The following is a 16356-nucleotide window of genomic DNA, read 5'->3' as shown; positions in this document are numbered from 1 at the left end:
AGAATACAGATGACCTGACTCCACCTACAGCTTTTGTTGAAAATTGAAGCTACCAGAAAAAAAAAAAAAAAAAAACACCCATGGGAAAATACGTTATATTCTGCTTAGTAAACTATAAGTTTGAAAAGTGAACAAGAATCAAGAAAAGTAAACTGAAAAAAACTACAAACAAAACTAACTCAGCCCTATGTGAAATAAGATTATGGTGTGAATTGTCTTTTTTTTTTGTTGTTGAGGCCCATAGCAACACAAAAAGCAATGAAAACCCACATAGAGAACGTCCATGTAGAAAACCCCCAGGACCTCATTGCTGCAAGGTAATTGTGCTGCCACAAAGCAAAAATGATAGATTACATGAAACTACTTTGCAAATATGGTGAAATGAACATCGCCGGTCAAATGTTCAGTGTGTTATTTGGGTTCCAGTTATCCCTTCCTAAATTCTGCTTTCAGGACTTTCACCTTCTGGTGGTTGGAACAGTAGAAATGACACAGACCATCCTTAAAAGTTGGATTGTTTGATTTTTCCTCATACTCTCACGCACATGCACATGCTCCACATTTCTTGCTTCGCTTTTGATGCATTATGTGGCCCAATACAGGTTTGACATTGTTGCTATAATAGTTGAAGAAGTGATGCAGTTGGTGTGTCCCTAGCTTTCAGTCTGCTGAAATTTGCATGGGTAAAAGAAGTGTGTGTGTGGGTAGGGTGCCAAAACCGGCTCTAGCTCGGGGGGTCCACATCCTCCTAAATATAGCCCTGCACACTGGAACACACTCTTGTGAACACATATAGCTGCATGTGTTTGGAGTGAAATAAACAAAAAGAAAAAAAAAAATGCTGACATTAAAATTAGGATTTGATCAACATGCTTGTGCAGCGTTGTTTGTTGTCCGGTCCAGACTGCAGCATTGCAGTGCACGGTGCGTTCAGGTGCATGCTCGCGCAGCGCTGAAGTTCAGACACGGCCAGATTTACAACCTCTGGCTGCGGTCGGCCGTGTTTCAGGAGGACGGCGCGCTCCCGTCCATCCGTCTGCTGAAATACTCCTGCTGCTCTGCAAAGCCTGCATTGCCTCAGTCCTTCTGCAGCAGCACAAGAAAGTGTTTTAGCCGTATATTAGCAAGTTGTTGACTGGCCACTAAAGCACACATTTGTCAACTTATTAGAAGGTGTCAACACTCGAACAACAAACCATTAAGCCCACCCACCTCAGTTCCCTGCCAGCTGCAACGTTCTCTGTGTATTAACCCGAGAATTGCAGGAAGGGGAGCCCATTAGACGGTCATAATGATACTTTTACTTTTTTTGTGGCTTGTGGCTGACTTTGAGTGAGCTTACCTGTCATTTTGCTTGTTGCAATTAGGCATTTTAAAGTCGACACGTGAACAGGTTGCAGAACTGTAAAAAAAAAAAAGAAAAAAAAAGAAACGATGAGTCACTTGACAGCCACTGCAGGAGCAATTTTTTATTTTTTTTCCTTTCGGCTCAGAGGTGTTACAGTGTGTGGCTGGATTCTTCCCAACGTTCCTGTTTCAGGAAACGCTTCGGTCTGGGACGGCTTAAGAAAGCCGTAGTATCACAGTTATCTGCGGACCGAAAGTGTTCACACCCACGCAGAATTAAAATTTGAAAAGTTTCTGTTTCCTTTTGGGGGCTCATAAATCCCAGAGCTACACAAGCTTTACAGAAGCTCCGTCTTAATTTGTGGTCATGGTTGCCAGATATGGAGAAAGATATTCTATCTGCTCCCTGAGAAGGGTGGATGTTACGGGGGAGGGTATTTTTGGAGCACGGAGGATATTCTGGACAGGGGAGTTTTGTTGTATGAATTGAGGATTCAGGATCCCCACAGCTGGCTCATGTCACTTCATAATAATTTTTTTTTTTTAATACTCCCCCCTCCTCCCCCCCAAAAAAACATTAAATATTCTGGACTGTACTCCACGTCTCAACACTTCCCAAAGACGGACAAAACAGGGCAAGATGAAGAAAGCTGCAACTTTCTCTTTCCTTTAAGTACTCACTTCAAGAGACTCACTGTGGGCTTCTTAGACTTTGCCCTTCATGGCGAGGCATGGTGTCTATTAAGTCCATTAATAAGTAAAGCAAGGCAATAGTGCCACCAAAGAAATAGATATCACACTATTACTTATTTAACTCATCTCCTGAATTATTTATTGTTTATTCCAAATGATCTTTTTTTAAGTATACATTTCAGCTTGGATTTCCCAAGCGAGCCCTACCAGCAGTGGATGATTTGGACCGCCAAGTTCAACTTGGAGGAGTTTGTGAGGTGGAATGTTCTGCTGCCAGCGCAAAGCTTACTGCAGGGGGGCTGAGGGAAGAGATCCTTGATGATCATGTTACTGACATCAAAGAATAAGTACACCAAAGTCAACAGCCAACTACTATTAAACTCCCACTGGAAGACACATACTCCAACCCTTCCTCTCCCTCACACTCATTTACGCTCCACGTCTTCCTCACTGTGTTCCTGAAACTCTCTGGGTCCACAGAGAGAGAGAGAGAGAGAGAGAGAGAGAGAGAGAGAGAGAGATAAATCACGGGCCCAGTGGCTTTTTGAAGCCTGCTCGGCATCAACACCAATAAAGGCAGAGCGTGGCCCACCTTTCTGCTCCTAAATTAAGTGATTATTACTGCTGGTGTGATTTGGCCATGCGGCCGATAGCAGTGTGTGTCTGGGTCAGGCTAAAGGCCCGCAGTGGGCAGTGGAGATCAGAATTGCTAGCATAAGTCCTCTAATGAAATAAAGACCCCAGCAACATCCAAGTGGAAGGATTTACGCTGATGCACAGTGACCTCTGAAGTGCACCTGTCAAAGCTTGGGCTTGACGTCTTCACATACATTTTTGCATAAGTGCTCTCTTGAAAGTGTATCATTCTTCTTCAAATATACAATTATACCAAAGACAATAAATAACCTGCTAAGTTGCTTACATCTCTTGAGCTCTTTTGCATGTTGTCACGTTTTCAACCGTAAACTTCAAAGTATTTTATTGCAGTTTCATGTGATTGAACAGCGCAAGGCAGTAGGTATTTGTGACGCGCGGCAGCAGTGAGACGTGGTCTCCAAAATGTTCATAAATAAAATTCTGAAAAGTGTGGCATCCATGTGTTTCTAGCTCTCTGTACTCAAGACCTTGAAATAAAATTCAGCGCATCAAATCGCAGTCAGGACTGGTAAATGGAGTCCATGTGTGCAATTTGTAAATATGACTGCTCCATGAAGGAAATGTCAACAGAATTAGATCCAGGCTCATACAAAGAGGAAAGTCACTTTTGCCTGCAGTGGGGCAAAACTGGAATTGAACTGGTTCAAGTCAATTCACTTTATGTTATTTATATATAAAAGTCTTCTCAAGGTACCTTTAAAAGATATATTTTTCTTGAAGGTCTTGTTTGAAGTTTGCCATAAGAAGCACAGTGAATATGTGGAAGAAGTTTCTCTGGTCAGATGAGACCAGAATTTACCTGTAGAGAGTGTAGATAATTCGTACCGCACGTCAACTGTTTAGTCCGTTATTATGGAGAAACACGGTGATGGCAGCATCATGCTGTGGAGATGCTTTTCTTGAGTTTGGACTTCAAAGCTGGTCAGATATCCTAAAAAAAAAAAAAGCTTGTTAGAGTTTGCAAAAGACTTTAATTTATCTTATATAGCAACAATGACCCTTTATATTCAGCCAGAGCTAAAATAGAAGGGTTTAGATTAAATATGGCGATTTGTTAGCAAGGCTTCATTTGAAGTGAAGTTCACTGGAGGGACAGCTGGGCTGTTTTACAAAGACAAATTAGGAAAAATGTCAAGTATTCACTTATAGGGGCTGAACACAAGCACATGCCACACTTTTCAGATTGGCATTTGTATAAAACCTTTAAAACTGTCTACAATGGACATGTTCTACTTCAATGCACTAATTTGAGTTGGCCTATCAAGAAATCTCTGTACATCACTCAGGCATGTGGTTGCATTGTGGCAACATGCGGACAAGTCAAAGTGGTATTTAAAATATTTGCAAGGCATTGTGTTTTGATGACAATGTGGATATTCAAAATGGAGGTAAATAAGATTACTTTCTGCAGACCTCCAATCGGCAAGTGAAGACGCTAAGCCACAAACACAAGTATTAGTTGTAAAGCACGACAGAGAGGTTATTAAAGTTGACAGAAGAGACATCCTTCGTTCAGAGTATCCTCTAAGGTTCTGTAACACCTTATGGTGCTCTTTGGAGGTCCTGTCGCTTCTCTACTTCTCTCTTCTCCTGACACACGTCTGTCTGTTCCTTGCGGCAGGACATTGTATAACCAGAGTGTGTAAAACAGTCCTTTACGGCATTGTAAAGATTTACTATTGGAGTAAATAACGCTGGGAGAACAGGGCTTTTAAATGGAACCCAATCAATACATCAGTGGAGGCTGCAGCAGAGGACAGAGCTGGGTCTGACGCCACGTGCAGGCAGGCTGGGCAGATCAGTGAACAGTGCGCCTCAGAACGCGAGGTAGAGCTGACATCATCCAGCGTCAGCAGAAGGCTTTCAAACAAGACTTCAGCAAAATCTATAACTCTGCTTTTTGAATTGTAAACTTCAACACCGGTTGGTTTTACAAAAAACAAAAAAGGTAAAACGACAATAAATGCAGTCACTTAGGGTTAAAATCTTTACACTGAAGGTAAAACACCCAGCAAGTTAGACATACATGATACCTTGGTGCTCACACTGATGTAAATTCCACACGTTGCTACACGTGCACGCGCACTTGGTCTTGTGCACAGACTCTGAGAAATGCAGACATGCAATAAATCCCAGGCCCTGTGAAAGCAACATCGCAACACACACGCACACACGCGCGCGCACACACACGCACGCATTCACTCACAGTCAGCCCCTATAGACTCTTACACATTCACAAAGAGACACCCCGGCCTCATGAGCAATAAATCGCACAGCCCATCTAACAAGTTCATTTCCGGAGGCCAGAGCGGATGGGTCCTCTGACTTTGGAGTCAGCAGCCTTGTGAGGATCAATGGCAAGAGACGGAGAGCGAGGGGCAAGGAATCGAGCCGAGATACAAAAATCAATCAGCAATTTAATCGCTTTGGGAGAGGAGGGCCACAAAAAACGAAGAAGAAAAAGAGGAAAAGTAGAGAATTTCACATCTCTTTTACTTAAAAAAGCAATGCTTTGCTTTAACCGTGACACAAAGTGCATGTCTCTAAGTTTCATTGGAGGTTTTTTTTTTCTTTTTCTCTCTGACATGTTCCAGAGAGAGCAGAGTTGTTCTGAGACACAATTTCACATAAGTGCCATTTTTCCCTATAGATAAGAGTTTAACATTTCGGTAACAGAGTAAGGAATAAATGAGCGGTACTGTTGTAGGCCCCTCGCTTTTAACAAGACATCAAGCTTCTGTCAAAACTTAGAGACAGTCGCAAACTCTGTTAGCTGCCCTGAAACATGCAACTGAATCGGCAAGCCGTGTTGCTGTCGTCTCCAAAGTAAGCTGAGAGTGTTTCTAAGATTATGACGTTGAAAATGATGGAGGAAAGTTTTCATGAAGCACGTGGTTGCTTTGGGGGTGTTCATTGAGGAGGAGCTCCTCCAGATCAGTGTTGGCAGCTTGGAATTGACATTATTGAACAAGAAAGCCTTAGACTAATAAAATGAGTGACAGCCTTTGGTGCAGAATCGAAGCTATAGATCCTCTGAGCAGACAAAAAGCAAGCCGGAAAAGACGGTCCTCTTTAAATCTGCCTGGCCAGAAGAAAAGACTTGACAGAAAGGGAAAAGATGTAATGAAAAATGTTGACATGTTTCTGCAAACCAAAAAGAGTTCCAATTCCTGTGCACATTTGTCTGAAGATGTAGTGCGAAAATGATTCTGAGACTAGATCTGGTCATTTTTGGCTTTATTTGTTTTGACTGTTAAGTCAGAGACTAAAAAAAAAAAAATCCAAATCTCTTATAAACACCAAGCGCAACTTGGCTGCGCAGACATCAACACTTTTCTCTGGGGAAGAAAAGCAAATCTTCTTGCTTGGTGAAGAAGATTTGAAGTTAGCTATTTTCAACATTAGTATGGTTCTAAATGAGAAGTCAGGGAAAACAGAGATGTGAAAGCAGCTCTGCGTTTTATTCAAGCATGTCACAAATCTTGTCTTTTTGCCTTTTTTGAAGGCAGCAAAAACACCTTGTTTTTTTGTAGTTTTGTTAGTTTCCGTAAACCTAGTTTTAGTTTTCAAACTTATGAGTCATTTCGGAGTCTAAAACATCTTTCCAGTCAGCTGGTGGCTTTGCATACGTGTGCCTTCTCTGCGGCCTTGACGTGGTTGTTGACCACCTCTTCCGAGTGCAGCTGGGAGAGACTGCTGCATTAGGACATGGGTACCTGTGAATGGTTTAGTAACACAGTAGCTCTCTGAGAACAGTAAGAACTTTACATGCGTTTGAGCCTATCCCCAAATGACTACAAAACTACCAAGTTAAGTCACTGGAATTATTGCTTGTCAAATATTTTTGAAATGAGTCACTGTAAGGGGCCTGAACATTCACTAAATACAGAAGCAACGTTAAGTCTTGGAGGAAGACAGAGCGCAGGTCTTGGCAGATGACACGAAGGCTGAATACATTGTAGTGCTGCTCAATTTCAGCTTCAATCTCGGCTCACCATAAAATATCCAAAATGCTGGTAGTCTTTAGAAATTAGAATTATATTCTCCAGAATATAAACATGGATATTCCCTTTTTGTAATGCTGGTTCTGCTAATGGACATTGGAAGATGGTAAACTGAGGTTAAAATGCCAGTTCTGTAGTTTTTGTTTCTCTGTTTAAAGCTCTTTTTAACAATGACTGCTCTCTCACACAGCGACAGGGCACTGCCTCTGCTCCTATTATGAATGATTAATCTCCTTAATTACAGTTCTTGAAAAGAAATCGCATCGGACAAAAGCTTGTACCTACATGTCAAAGTTAGCAAAAACTGAAGTTGAGAAATCTGCCTCAAAATTGTGATGTTTCATAGTTTCTACATCAGAACTAGTGCTAAAATTTATTGTAGATTTCGTGGAGTGTACTGTGTCTTGAACTGACCTATAGATCTTTGATTAGGCATCAAAATGAACACTGGCGCGTATCCATATGCAGCCACCCATGCCGTACATGTGTAGGAATACGTGTGTTTGTGTGCTGGATTGGTTGGGCGTATCAGGCCGATTCCTCCAGATTTCAGGCATTGCTGAAACTTAGCAACAGGAGCCAGGGGCCTCCCTCCCCAGAGAGGCTCGCTGCCGAGACACATTCATTACCGACCCAGAATCTTGGGCTGGATTAAAAATTCATGCTGTTTACAACAACAAAAGGGCCCCCGTTAAAGAATATGAGCCCTTCTGAACAATGGCTCCACCAAACCGTGAGCAGATCGCTGACATCTCAAAGGAGACTCGCAGTTGTGCACGAGTGTGTGCGTTTGAATATGTTTACGGCTAACAGCAAACGTGGCGCTTTCTTGGTGTTTGCACACATCCTCACAGGCAATGGTGATATAAATAATGATACTGTTTACAGCAGCGGGGAGTGAAAACAGCCTAAGGGTTCTTAAATAAGGATATGATTCCCTCAAGTTCTGTGCCTCGTCATGCTTTTTTAGCCTCGTATTACAGCACACGTTTTAAGAGTGCTTCACATGTATCTGCAGGTACTAGAGTGGATTCTACACCAAGGGTGTGACCCTGCCACTCAGGATCGCCTCCATGCTGTGCTATCGGATTATTTGTTAGCAAAGGGATGCGGCTTATGAGCTCTATTCAGCATTAATTAGCACACTCGATAGCGATCATTATAACAGGTTCCTGTGGTGACGTTTGATTGCATTGTCCCTGTGGGGGTTTGGGGTGGGGTTCAAAGTTGTACTGATGTGGGAGCGCTACACACACACACACACGCGCTCATTTTCCCTCATAACACCACGCACTCATGAGAATCTCTGCACATACTGAGGTGAACGTACTGTAAGACTTAAATTCACTCAGGGCTACAAAGCTGGGATAAACTGGTCTAAGGTTCTCGACGGGATCTTGAAAAGAACGGGGCGGGGGGTTCACACGAACACCTCACCCCACATTCTGTTAATGCCGCACGCTGAACAGGTGCAAGGTCAAATCGCAGAGCCAATTATAGAGGCTCCTATTCACTCTCAGAAACAGTTCCCCCCACAGTCAGTAAATGTTTCTGTAAGGTTCTGCACTTTTACTGTTGCTGTGATGTGGACAAGGTTAGAGGTCATGCCCACACAGGTCAGGACTGTGTGTGTGAATGTTGACATTTGCCCTTTTTGCTTCATCACCAACATGAAAAAGGCAGAGACTCTGGTGAAAATATTTTTGTGATGTGGGAGCGTTGTGGGATCACTGTCTCAACAGCATTGATATTTTGTTGTAATCAGAAGCTGCCGTTATTTCCCTACATTGTTTCACCGTCAATTATTTACCTGTTAAAATTAAGTAATTTAAAGAAAATCTATATTGCAGAGTATTATTGTACTCAGGTGCTCTAACTCATTGTGAGACTAATGGCACCAACTGGCTGGGCCTCTGTGGAAATGGATCAGTCTCTTTGAAGAGGGTAAATACCTGTGCAATCACTTCTTTAAATTAAATATTTGTATTGACATTATTTTTTAGAAATCCATTTCTTTACTTTGATTTGTAAAAGCAATAAAAATGGTCAAATATCCCAGTGGGTGAGTATTTCTTCATACTATACACAGATGCTCAAAAGCAGCCATACAAGTATGATTAGAATAAATTGTAATACTTATCAAAATTCATGTACATAATAAAAACAGCAGTAAAAATGCAGTCATAACAACATGTCTGCTACCACTACTACCAAACCATCATAACAATAGTGTATGGTATTTGAACACAGCATTATAGTCAAAATTCGATTATTGTATTTTTTTTGACCAGCATGTCCCATGAATACATAAAATAAAGAAAATCTGTTGAATTCTGATAGTAGTGAGATTCATGGAATTGATAACGTAATTTTCCCTTTAAGTGTTTTTCAAAAGGATTTTCCCAGCAACCTGCTGGCCCATGTGCCTGGAGATGTTGCATAGTAAAGAAGATAAACCGTAAATGTCTGTCACTGACACCTGTCTTTTTTTTTTTTTTCTTCTTCTTTGGGGGTGTGGTTCAGGTTTCAACATGGCGGCTGTTTCCAGCCGTCATTTCCCAGCCTTGGCAATCCTCTACACTGAGCCTTCTCCTTACTTACTTGTCTTTCAGTCTGGGTTTGGGAGCCTGATGTCTTGATGAAATTTTAATATGCAATGTCACTTAAGTAAGTCAATGCTATCTGCTATTACAGGGGACTGTAGAATGATTCGCTCAATAATTTTTTTTTTATGTTACAAACAGAAACTTCAGTGTACTTCATCAGGATTTTATGGCATGAAGTTGTGACAGATCTACACAAAGTACACATTTTAGCTGATGCTCATTCTAGCAGGGGTATTCAGAATGTGACCCTGGGGGTAATTTTCAACCCATGCAATGGTTTTGTGTCACTCCTGATTAGAATATTACGTCTTTGCCCAGCGAGCACTACCTCTGCTTATCCGGGTTATGGGGTGGTTGGTGCCAGCTCCATTTCCAGCAGGGGAGAGGTAGGGCTCACCTTGGACAGTTCAATGGTCCATCTCAGGGCAACACATGCACAAACTCATACCTACAAGGAATTCAGTGAAACCACCTAACCATCGTATATGTGGAGGAAGTTGGAGTACCAGGAGAGAATGATTCAAACTCAGGACCTTTGACCCATAAGGCAGCAGTGCTACCAATTGTGCCACCATGCATCTCCCCACCAACACATGCAATTGTAATATTTTAGAGCAAGATTTCAATGGGAAGTAAATCCTAAAACAGAAATTGTTTTGGTACAATTCAAAGTATCAGTGTTTTATCAGCCTTGTTTTTGTTTTTCTTCTTCTAAGTTTTACTTTCATTTCATTGTCAGAACAACAAAAAACCCAGATGATTTTCTTCAAAAACAGACCTAACTTCAGGTGTTTATTAAACTTGATCAAATACAACAAATGATCCACATTGCACTATTGTTGCTGAGAAAAGAACAACAAAATAGAAAAAAAAACAAAAAACAGAACAATGAATGAGACCAAATCCCGTTCTCTTAAATAAGGCAGACAAGTGAGAACCTTTTCATTTTTCACATCTACAATGATTTACAGACCGATTTTCTCTAAAAGCTGACATTTGTTGATTTCATTAGGACATTACAAGTTTGGTTTATTGGTGAGCAAGTTAAAATTAAATTGTAAAGGAAAAGCATGCTATTTTCCCTCAGAGAGCTTGTGGTTTGTGTGTTCTTCCAATTTGGAGATTCTATGTTGCAACAAGCTGGGACACCACTGCTTGTTACAACCCTCCTTCACTGCAATTATAGCTGGAAGTCTGTTGGTTTATGGCTCTATCAGCTTTATTTAACTGGAGGCTGGAAGGTTTGCCCATTCTTCTTCGCAAAACAGCCAAATCTCGGTCAGAATGGATGGAGAGCATTTATGAACAACTGTTTCCAAGTTCTAATATAAAAATCTTAATTGTATTTAGGTCTGGATTTTGATGAGGACAATTTAATAACATTTGGTATCATTTCCAGTATCCAACTTCAGTCCTTGTGAGCTACAGTCCTGCAACTTTTAGAAGCGTCCCCTCCAGTACACACCTGAATCAAATGGCTGGTTTCTCTTATAGTCATGCCATTCATCTCTGCAGGGGCCTGGTAACGGGTCATTTTTTTTAAATTCAGTAGTGTTGGAGAAGGGATGCATCGGAAAATTGCAGGACAGTAGTTGTTGAGGACTGGATTTAGGCACCTGACCCAAACCATCCATCTGCAGCTGTGCCTGTTTAGGGTTATTATCCTGCTGGAAGATGAACCTCCATCCCACTCTCAAGTGACAAAATGTGAATAAGTACAAGGTGTTTGAAAAAAAAAAAAAAAAAAAAGGGCTGTGGTTGGTTGGGGGGTACTGCTGTAAAACATCTGCAGATAAATCATATGGTTACACAAGTGTTTGGCTATTGTCAGTGTGCTTAGCTTATTTATGTGAAACTATGTCTTTGATCCTTCTCTATTTAGGAAATCGTTCGGTATTTTTATCCCAAATTTAACAAATAATTTAAACTTTTTTAAGTGGCATTTTTCTATAGTGTAGGCAAATGTAATATACTGTACCAAATCAGGCATGTCTGATCTATAATTATGCTTCCCTTTTGAGCACCAGGCCTTGTACTTGTTTAATGCAGTAATGAAAGGAACATTGTTTTAAATTACCTCATTTTAACATGTGGATTCATGTTGCTTACAAGGAATGAGTCTCTGTTAGACATTGGCCCCAGGCAAAAGCAACGAATTCATTTAAGTCCTTTAAATTCACTTCATTGAGAGGATTTAATTGAAGCCCAGGGTTGGTGGTACAGTAAATGAGAGAAAATAGGACAAAGGACCAAGAAAAAAAAATCTTGTTTGTAAAATATGCTGTCTCTGATTGGTTCCGATTCACGGTTGATGAGTGGTTAGCAAAAAAACCTCAAGCCTTGCAGTTGTCCTGTATTCTGGATTTGGACATATAGAAGTTAGGCTCACAGAGCATTGTAGGCCGATAGCTCCCCTGGCATTAGCCTTGATACCCTCACTGCTCACCTACTTAAAAAAATTAAAAACATAGAAGCAAAAGGGGGACCAAGAAGATTGTCTATAGTGCTAGTCAGAGGTTTAATGGCATACTCATTATTGGCATTAATCTGGGGCTTTTAATGAATGAATTCACGCAGTTCCTTTCAGGGTGCAGTGCTAATCAAGCAAACAACTTCAACAACTCCCAAGAATTGGATGCACAAGTTTGAATTTAATGTTGATTTTCATTAAACCACACAGATTCAAAATTAGACGAACTCAACACAGAAATCCCACTAACATTTTAAACCACCAACGCTCAAGCGTTATAACCTGGAAGTTAAAAATCCATCTAAAAAAGCACAAAATGTAGCCATATTTACAACTTAAATTAAAGGCGTTGTAGATAAAAGTTAGTCCGGCAATAGCTTCATTTCCAGTACTGCAATTTTAAAAATTTTTTTTGCTCACAGCATGGTCTGGGATTTCTCCCATTTACTTGGATTGTCTCTGGTAGATTTTCTTCCAGGCCATTTAGCGGACAGAAGGAGAAACTGTGAACGATGACGTTGATTTTCTGCAATGTTTGGGAATTGTAATCTGACTGTAGTTTTAGTAATGGCAGAGGAGGAAGTGAACGAAGCCATTCAGTCCCTATTGGTTACTCTTACAAATACTGAATTAATATTAACAGGAGCCTCGTTCTGCTCAGCACTTCTCTCTTCATAGTGGAGGATGGTTGTTTACAGCACAAGCAATTTCCGGTAAGCTTCATAGTGTCGACCTGGTGCATTCCATACGTCACAGGCAAACGTTAGTAATTGGGTAAAATTTAAAACCTCAACAGAGTCCTCGCCTCCAGGCAGCAATCATTTCTCAATAGCCCAGAGCCCAGATCCTCTGTACGAAGCGCACACTGTTGGACGAGGGGCTGGTTTTTATCACACTAGGTAAAAGTAGTCAAGCCCAGTTGTCATGCCAATTATGTAAGTTTAAAATAATTTCATGAATGTTGTATCAGGAAAACCCAAGTGGCTTTTGTCTTTGTAAATGAAGGTTAGATTGTTGCATGGACAATCTAAAACGCCAACTATTTACCCATTCCAGCCCTTATTGTTCTTATTCTTTCAGCACTGTTCCTTGAGGACAGGGCCTTGCCCATGTAACTTGAAACAGACAGAGAGGCAACACTATTTTACACTTGCATGCACACAAACAAATTAGGCAATATCGACTGGAGCCACAACTGTATGCTCCTCTCAATAGATCAGTCATGCTCTAGCTTGCCCTGCTGCAACCCTACAGTTTAACAGCCTTAGTTATTTTTTCCCCCCTAGAAGACGCATTCAATCCACCTGACACCAGAATAATGTTACTAACCACATATGCAAACACATTGTGCTGCTTAGAGCAGAACTAAATGTGACTACTCTAATCATGTCTTAATAATAATAAAAAAAAACTCTACAAATGTCATATTTTCTTACGTGTTGAAGCAGCAGATATTAATTTAGATGACTATGGCAGAAAACAGGATAATACTAAAAATCGAGAAGATTTAAAGACTAAAGCTGGAGTGTCACTTTGTGTCCATTTTGTAAAAATACTTGTTTAAATACTATCCAATGAAAATAACTTTTTTGTTGCATTTCAACTTTCATTTAATGCTCAAACATTAATTATTACACTTACAGAGGCGTACTTTCAGTCTAATCACATTTTAATAGTTTAAGATTATCACCAGCTATTCTCTTCGCAGTTTGAACCGACTGTTCATGCATGCTGCAAAAAACCCCAAAAATACTTCTCTGTGTTGGCGCTGGAGTCTCTTAACTTGTAAGACGTCAATCAGACAGTCTTTCTTATGCAGCTCGTTTCATTCATGGCTGTGCATTTTTGCAAGAGAGTAAATTTGTTAGACACATGGAATGCATGGAAGTGAGCAGGTAAAATTTGACATGCAAATTTAAATTGACCTTTTTTCCAGATTGTACTCCATGTAGTGCTGCTGCTTCTGTATTCTGTACACGTTAAGATCTTGTGTGGTTTCTTGTCCATTGAGAACCTGTTGGGCATGTCTAATCTGCAATTGCTCTAATATTTGTTTCACTTAACTTCACCCTCCCCCACAGGTCAAGCACTGTTTATTCCTCCCACCTGAGCAGTTCTCAGGGAAGTCGCCTGCAGCCGCATATGTTGCTGGCGTGGCTTGGCTGCGGATTAATGACCTCGTTAAGAAGGCCCGCTGTCCCCGAGCTCAGATTTACTCCCGTAAACATAAACGTGAAACTTCCATGTAAGAAGTTATACGTCTTACAAAATATACAGCACCTGCACAACACATTTATGCAGATGTGACAAATAGTTAGGATTAAAAATTGTACTATTTATCCTTTTGACCAGCATGTCCCATGAATTCAAGAATATTTAATATTTCTATTGCATATTCATCATGTAAATCTGGAGCAAAATTTAGATGTTCAAAAATGTATTTGGTTAATTTTCCAAGGATTATTATTATTATTACTTCTGTAATTAATTTTAACAATTTATTCACATTTTTAAGAGAATTATATCTTTAGGATATTTATAAAAAATGACAGTAATATTACTTAATGGTGCACTTCAGAAGTATCTCATAGCCTTAAATTTTGTTCAAATTTTGTAACTTTGCCACTAGAAACTTTAATGGATTTAATTGTGAAACTATATGACAGACACAAAGTAGCATGTAATTATAAAGTCAAAGTTAAAGAACACAAAAATCCCATTTAATAAAAAGTTTTTTAAAAAGATGATGAAAGCAGTTCTATTCTGACGTCCTCTATCGAGCAAATAGAATCCACTGTATACATTTTTTTCTATTTAGTTTTGGTCTGTTTCCTTAGAAGACTACAAAACACATTGAGAATTGCATTTGCAACATGAAACAAAAAGTGAAAAAAGTAAACGGGTTTGATTTGCTAGTCGTACATTTATTTTGTATGCTTTTTATTTGTCTCAGAACTTGTCTGAAAATGATGACGCAGAAAGCTCTGACTTCAAATCCCAGCTTGAAAATATCAGGTCAAAAATCTGACTATACAGATGGATGCATTTTTTTTTTTTTACAGCCTGGTGATCTGTTCCCACTGTTATGCCAAAGTAGACTGCAGTAAATGTGGCAGACATTAGCATTGCTGTCTGGTCTGATACAGAAAGTGAGCTAAATGATTTCACATTTGGAGGTCATGAAGTAAATCACATCAGCTGAACCTGGATCTCTAATTCATCAGGAGTAAACATGAAATGGGATGGGAGTGGGGATATTTGGGACTGGCTAACCACAAACTTCTACATGCAAGACCTGAACAGATCAAATAATGCTTTGTGTATAACAAAATCCTCCAGTGCAGCATAAACAGAAAGCCGTTTGCCTCAGAGAAAATTACAGTGAAAACACAAACATCCACACAAAGACTCATACACATGCTTTTTGCCTCAAAAGGACACCTGCACGGTGACACCACGGTGTTTACAGGAAATTCCATCCCCGTTGCTCTTGTGTTTGCCTGTTCGAGCCCTGAAGACATAGAGGCCACTTTTCTGTTGAGCAGCGTTGTATTTGTCTGCGCATGTAAGACATGCCCGGTACACGCCTGCAAAGCCAAAGTCTCATACTTCAGTGGGTCTGGATCCGGAGGACTCCCAAGCGGACAGGAATGAGCCAGGGTTAAGTATTGTATGTCGAATATTAGAGAATTTATAAAGTGGTCACATCCCTTGAATTTCAGAATTCGACAAAAACAAATCACTTTTTGGTTTTACATGCCCATGTAACAGAAAACATAATATACTTTATGTTCTCATTCTATATGCTCAGACGTATGTCTATGTCTGAGATCGGCCCAGTCAAAGTCCAGACTACAATATAATTGAGAATGTGGGGTGAGACCTAAAAGTTTGTAAGGACTTTTCATCTAGTAGATCCATCCATTCTGAGCTCAAGCTATTTTACAAGGAAGAAACATTTTTCTCTCATGGGCAAAGCTGTAGATACACCAACAACACTGTAACTGCAGTGAATAGAAGTTCTGCAAAGCACCGGCTTACTGAATACAAATACATGGGACCTTTCTCAAGGCAGTTTGACTACTATTGAAACAGTAGTGGAGCTGGAGACTGTGCTGCAAAGGGATGGGCAACTCAGAAATTAGTCTCTGCCTTTTTCTTCAAGGTGCACAGAGTCGAGGCCTGTACACATTCGGGCATTCTGCTACTCCATATGCAAAGACAAGATATACAAACACCTTTACGCAAGCTTAAGAAATGCATGGGTACAACAGCCTGCATGAGCTTTAATGAAAACTGCTCACCTTTTTTCATTCACCAATCCAATTCCCTTTAAATAGAGAACGTATTATACAAAAATATGCACCTACTCTGCCCATTTGGAAAAGGTTCAAGCTGCCAGATAACCGCACATGTTTTTCTGCACGACTCTGAAGCTTCTCCATAAATATCCTGCTCTTGCTTGTGGTGTCTGAAATTGCTATTTGCATAACTCTTAACATAGTATTGGTGTAGTGTAAGCAGCTCCTTGAATGGCAGAAAGGAAGAGGAGCAGGGTTCAATCAATCAATCAATCAAT

The 16356-nt window shown here is 40.3% G+C and overlaps 1 long non-coding RNA gene across 1 annotated transcript; it reads right to left on the bottom strand.

The window, feature by feature from the left end:
• Positions 1-597: 597 nt before the first annotated feature.
• LOC106963057 (uncharacterized) lies at positions 598-2199 on the bottom strand. The gene is made up of 2 exons (XR_001428114.1): positions 1213-2199; positions 598-1086 (listed from the first exon to the last, which is right to left on the bottom strand). It is a non-coding gene; the product is annotated as an uncharacterized LOC106963057 (long non-coding RNA).
• Positions 2200-16356: the final 14157 nt, after the last annotated feature.

Source organism: Poecilia latipinna, unplaced genomic scaffold (assembly GCF_001443285.1).
Source record: "Poecilia latipinna isolate Pla-1442-1.1 unplaced genomic scaffold, P_latipinna-1.0 Scaffold62, whole genome shotgun sequence".
Lineage (NCBI taxonomy): Eukaryota > Metazoa > Chordata > Actinopteri > Cyprinodontiformes > Poeciliidae > Poecilia > Poecilia latipinna.
The sequence above is the reverse complement of the archived record's forward strand: the minus strand, read 5'-3'. Positions and strand labels throughout refer to the sequence as shown.